Below are 6,714 nucleotides of genomic sequence, written 5' to 3' on the forward strand. Positions count from 1 at the left end.
TGATATTTTTATCTCAATACAAGTGGAAATACATATGAATTTTAAAACTCACATGTGTCATTTATTTAATACGCTCCCTAAATCAATGCTTTGACGGAACTATTTTTTCAAAAGATCCTACAAATGTTGCATTGGAAATATTTATACAAAAAAAATTCTAACTGTGTACCATATGTATACACACATGCATATATATATCTATTTCTCAACCTGGCAACCTGTCTCTTACTTGTGCTTCTCCTGCATGCTCCCCGCCCCACCCCACCCCCACATATGTACACAAATCCACAGCCTCAGGTAACCTGTGGCATCCAATACTTCTGTCCTGGAACCTGTCTAGGCTCCCTACATGACCACTGATTCTATTGGCTACTCATGTCCTCCCACCAATTCTGTCACACTGCTAATGATCTCTCCTCTCCCCTGAAGAAAACCAACTTTCTCTAAAAAGCCCATGTTGGAAGACACACATTTATAAAATTCTCAGCCTAGGTGACTTTCCCCTACAGGCAATTCCATGCAGATAACAACCTGATAAATTCATACAGGAAAACAAAAAGTTCCAGGCTCCTGGTTGAAAAGTTCATTCTCAACAAGGTTCCAGTGCTCAGACACAGAACCCTCTCCAGGTGAGCCCCTCACTTCTCAGACTCCTGGGCGCCATTCTGCTCAGAGCTAAGATGCTACAATGAGACCCTCCTTATCTCAGTTCTATGGAATGCTTTGATTCAGGGATGGCAGGATATTGCCTGCATTTCAACGATTACTAAGAAGCTTCTGTAATGTATGCTCTTAGCTCTGGAAAGGTGGGGCAGTCCAATTCAGTAGAAAAAAAAAATACTTTCAATAAATCCAAGTGGCAGGATAGAGGGGAAGAGAGAGAGGAAGTGGGAATACAAGCTAGATTCAACACAGTTTCTATCCTTGGTGCACTCTTGGTGAAGTAAGGAAGCACATATTTTTAACGAGCAAGATGACTGACTTCCTTCTTCCTGAGTTCCCTTTTTTTGGATACCTTCTCTTTGGGTCAGGTCAGGCACATGTTAAGTTGGGATAACTGAAAGAAGGCTTAGTAATAATAACTAACTTTTTTCTTTCTTTTTTTTTTTTTTTTAAGATGGAGTCTCACTCTGTCGCCCAGCCTGGAGTGCAGCAGCACGATCTTGGCTCACTGCAAACTCTGCCTCCCAGGTCCAAGCAATTCTCCTGCCCCAGCCTCTGAGTAGCTGGGATTACATGTGCCTGCCACCACCCCTGGCTAATTTTTTTATTTTTAACAGAAACAGAGTTTCACCATGTTGGCCAGGCTGGTCTCAAACTCCTGACCTCAAGGGATCTGCCTGCCTCGGCCTCAAAAAGTGCTGGAATTACAGGCATGAGCCACTGACCCTGGCCAACCACCCCGTCAAGTGTCTGGTATCATACAGGGGGTTAGGATTTCAACAAATGAATTTTGGAGGGACACACAAACATTCAGACCATAGCAGGGCTGAGCTGCCTGTGATCCTGTGATTTGCTGTCAGGGGTGTGTGACTCCCCATAGGTCAAGTAGATGCTATGGGACATAGCTCAGGTTGGGCCACCTTGCAGGCACCTCACATGGGAGGACTGCCCATCTGACACAAGGACCCTATCAGTAAGAGGCCCTGCCTGGGCACTGGGGGCAGGAACTGGGGGGAAGTGGAAGAGTTGGGTCTCCCACATGCAGAGACTAAGCAGGGGTGTTCTACGGTGAGCAGCCTGTGCAAACACTCCCCCAAATGCCAAAGAAAGAGGCAGACAAATCCAGTTTCTCAGAGACATGTCTTTATTAAGGACTTACGAACAGAAACCATGTCCCAGGTGCCATGAGATGGGATGGCAAGATGGGATGGTGAATCCCTGCACCATGATCTTTTAGACCCAGGGCTTCTATACCACAGGGAAGGAATGTGTAGGACAATTGTAGTGGACCCTTCAGGGAAAGGCAAGAATGCTATGGAATCTGTCTAAAGGCGGGATTTACAGTAACAGTAGATAAAATAGAAATCTTAGAGGCATCCCCAGAACTGGGATTAATCAGAAATCAACATGGCAGGTTAACATCCAAGATGGAGTTGCTTTATCCTTTACAAAAAGGGAAGCCCTGGAAGCCCACTAAGGAGCTAGCCCACAGAGGATATCAAGAGCCCATTCTTTAAAGAAAATGTGGTACATATATACCATTGAATTACTATGCATCCATAAGAAAGAACAAAATCATGTCCTTTGCAGCAATATGGATGCAGCTAGAGGCCATTATCCTAAGTGAATTAACAAAAGGACAGAAAATAAAATGCCACATATTCTCACGTATAAGTGGTAACTAAACATTGGGTATTCATGGACATAAAGAAGGCAATAGACAACAGGGGCTAGTAGAAGAGGTGGTGAGTGGAAGGGTTGAAAACTAAGTATTGGGTACTATGCTCAGTACCTGGGTGACAGGATCAGTTGTACCCCAAACCTCAGCATCACACAATATACCAAAGTAACAAATCTGCACATACCCCCGAATCTAAAATAAAAGTTGAAATTGTTTTTAAAGAAAAAGACATGAAAGAAAAAAATGCATTCCCATCAGCCAGAGTAGCAGTGACAATCAGCAGAGAGAGGATTACCTGTGCTGACCTAGCTAGAGACTGGCCTTTTGTCCCTCATCCAGCAGTGAGTTCACACCAGCACACACCAACTCATACCACCTTGTAGGAGTGTGTTACTGCATATCTTTTCCCAATTCCATGTTCAGTAGCACCACGTTGGGAGCTTGAAATCAGCTGTGATGGGAGATTTACCCCTCAGAAACCTGTAAACACTACAAATCAGGGCATTTTTCCAGACAGCCTGTTGTCAACCATTTACCAGTACACCCCTGCCTGTCTGCCCCAACCTGTGCTTCCACCCATTACTAGATTGACAGCTGACTCAGGGAGGAGGCAGGGAAGGAGAAAAAGGAGGGAAAAAAGCAGACCATGCTCCAATGGCCTCTCCAAGCCCTTGGAGCATGGAAATGGCTTAGGATAAGCAAGAACAGTTTTGAATGACATATGTGGTTGGCATTTTAAACTAGACTCGACTGATTTTAATAAATAAACAAACCAAAACCTATGAAATCTCCCAAGGAAATGGGAGCAAGGAGTTGGTTGTATGCCAGTTCAGGATAGTGATTATAAGAAATAGTCTGTGCCAGCACAGTGGCTCACACCTGTAATCCTAACACTTTGGGAGGCTAAGGCAGGAGGATTGCTTGAGCCCAGGAGTTCAGACCAGTCTGGGCAACATAAGGAAATCCTGTCTTTACAAAAAAATAAAAAATAGCTGGATGTGGTGGTGAGTGCCTGTGGTCCCAGCTACCTGAGGGGCTGAGGTGGGAGGACCTCTTGAGGGCAGGAGGTCTAGGTTGCAGTGAGCCATGATTCTGGCACTGCACTCCAGTCTAGACAACAGATTGAGAACCTGAAGAAAAGCAAAGCAAAGCGAAAAGGAAGGAAGGAAGGAAGAAAGGAAGGAAGGAAGGAAGAAAGGAAGGAAGGAAGGAAGGAAGGAAGGAAGGAAATAAGGAAGGAAATAAGGAAGGAAATAAGGAAGGAAGGAAGGAAGGAAGGAAGGGGCAAGGCAAAGAGAAAGAAAGGAGGGAGGGAGGGAGGAAGAGAGGGAGAGAGGGGGGAGGGAAAAAGGGAGGATGGAAGGAAAAGAGTCTGTGTTTACACCCAATGACTAGAGTGTCCTCAGAAAGCCCTTCCATCTGTCTTCCTGCAGCACCTAAGGTGCTGAGCCACAAACGGCTCTAAAACACACACATTCTCAATATACACATAATTACACCTTACTCCTTGCCTGGTCACTGAGCTGCTGCATGGTGTTGGGTTAATTGCTTACCTCTTGGAGCTCCCTCCTTCTCCTCGGGAAAGAGACAATTGGAGGAGATGAGCTCTCCTCTCCAACATGCAAAACCTCCTCCGTAAATTCCACACATGCACACTCTGCAGGACACCACATTAGTCATCACTGAGACTGACAGTCACTTTCCTCTGCAAATTTCATAACCAAGAGAGAAGAGGAGGAACAAAGCTGAGCTAGACTGCCACGGTGGGGGATCTGCAGCAGGAGAGCCCATGGATTTTGGCATTTGAGTCTGCAGTGAGCTAGAACATCCTCTGCTGTCTGCTTTCCCACATGCATGGTCTTTAAGATAAACTGTTTGCAGGGAGCACCCAAGGCTGTATTTATTGATCAACATAACCTGGAACATAATCTAGGAAGCAATCTAGAGCAGAAGTTTGAAAGCCACAGCCACAAGCTAAGAAAGGTTGAAAAAAATCTAAAGAATATTGCTTTATAACAGTCACTATATGAAAAACACACTTGCACACACGTTTATAGCAGCACAATTCACAACTGCAGAAATATGGAGCCAACCTAAATGTCAATCAACCAACGAATGCATAAAGAAAGTGTGGTATATATACACAATAGAATACTACTCAGCCATAAAAAGGAACAAAATAATGTTATTCACAGCAACCTAGATGGAGTTAGAGACCATTATTCTAAGTGAAGCAACTCAGGAATGGAAAACTAAATATTGTATGTTCTCACTTATAAGTGGGAACTAAACTATGAGGATGCAAAGGAGTAAGAATGTTATAATGGACTTTGGGGACTTGGGGGAAGGGCAGGAGTGAGGTAAGGGATAAAAGACTACACATTGGGTACAGTGTACACTGCTTGGTTGCTAGGTGCACCAAAATCTCTGAAATTACCGCGAAGAACTCATCCGTGTATGTTAGTCCATTCTCATGGTGTTATAAGGACATACCCAAGACTGGATAATTTATAAAGGAAAGAGGTTTAATTGACTCACAGTTCTGCAGGGCTGGAGAGGCCCCAGGAAACTTATGATCATGGTGGAAAGGGAAGCAAACATGTCCTCTTCACATGGTGGCAGCAACAAATGCTGAGCAAAAGGGGGAAAAGCCCCTTATAAAACCCTGAGATCTCGTGAGAACTTACTTACCATCATGAGACCAGCATGAGGATAACCAGCCCCATGATTGAATTACCTCCCACTGTGTTCCTCCCACCACACATAGGGATTATGGGAACTATTAGGTTGGTGCAAAAGTAATATAATTCAAGATGAGATTTGGGTGGGGATAGAGCCAAACCGTATCACCATGAAACCAAAAGCTACCTGTTCCCCAAAAACTATTGAAATAAAAATATATGTATTACTTCATAACATATAAAAATGATATTGAATTCCAATGTTACCGTCCTTAAATAAGCTTTACTTGGGACGTGGCCACACCCTTCCATGTGCATATTATCTGTGTCTGCCTTTCAGCCACACTGGCAGAGTAGGGTATTTGCAACAAAGACTGCATGGCCCACAAAGCCTGAAATTTTTACTTTCTACCTTTTATGGAAGTTTGACCAACTCGCACTCTAAGACCACGGAAACCTTATTCCTCCAAGACCTGCATCCACTTTCTTCTCTGGTTAACTGAGGAACTACCTCTTCTGATCCCTCAAAGCCCAGATTAATGACACTGAAGCATTATGGCTTCGAGTGCTCCTCAATGCTGGAGGACTAAGGAAGAGCAGGACACTAAGATAGCAGGGCCTCATGCCATAAAGAATGAAATCATGTCCTTTGCAGCCACAAGGATGCAACTGGCAGCCATTATCCTAAGCGAGTTACCCCAAGAACAAAAAACCAAATACCACAAGTTTTCACTTATAAATGGGAGCTAAACGTTGGTACTCAGGGACATATAAATGGGAACAATAGACACTGGGGACAACTAGAGGGGAGAAGAAAAGAGAGAAACAATAGTTGACAAACTAACTATCGGGTACTATGCTCATTACCTGGGTGATGAAATTATTTGCGTCCCAAAGCTCAGCATCACACAATATACCCATATAACAGACCTGCACACATACCTCTGAATCTAAAATAATGGTTTAGTAAAACCTCAAACTTTAAGAATCCCAGAAGAAAACTTAGGAAACACCATTCTAGATATCAACCTTGGGAAAGAATTTATGACTAGGTCCTCGATAGCAATTGCAACAAAAACAAAAATTGACAAATGGGACCTAGTTAAACTAAGGAGTTTCTGCACAGCAAAAGAATCTATCAACAAAGTAAACAGACAACCTAAGAATGTGAGAAAATACAAACTATGCATCTGAAAAAGTCTAATATCCAAAATCTATCAGGAACTTAATTCAACAAGCAAACAACAACCCCATTTTGAAAAGTGGGCAAAAGACATGAACAGACACTTCTCAAAAGAAGACATACATGCAGCCAAGAAATATACGAAAAAGTGCCCAATATCACTAATAATTGGATAAATACAAATCAAAACTGCAATGAGATACCATCTCACACTAGTCTGAATGGTTATCATCAAAAAGACAAAAAACAAAATGTTGTCGAGGTTGCACAGAAAAGGGGAATGCTTATACATCACTGGTGGGAATATGAGATAGTTCAGCCACTGTGGAAAGCAGTTTGGAGATTTCCTAAGGAACTTAAAACAGAACTGCCATTCAACCCAGCAATTTCATTACTGGGTATATACCCAAAGGAAAATGAATCAATTTCCAGAAAGACACATACATGCATATATTCATTGCAGCACTATTCACAATAGCAAAGACATGGAATCAATCTAGGTGCCC

Source organism: Mandrillus leucophaeus, unplaced genomic scaffold (genome assembly GCF_000951045.1).
Source record: "Mandrillus leucophaeus isolate KB7577 unplaced genomic scaffold, Mleu.le_1.0 Scaffold122, whole genome shotgun sequence".
Classification (NCBI taxonomy): domain Eukaryota; kingdom Metazoa; phylum Chordata; class Mammalia; order Primates; family Cercopithecidae; genus Mandrillus; species Mandrillus leucophaeus.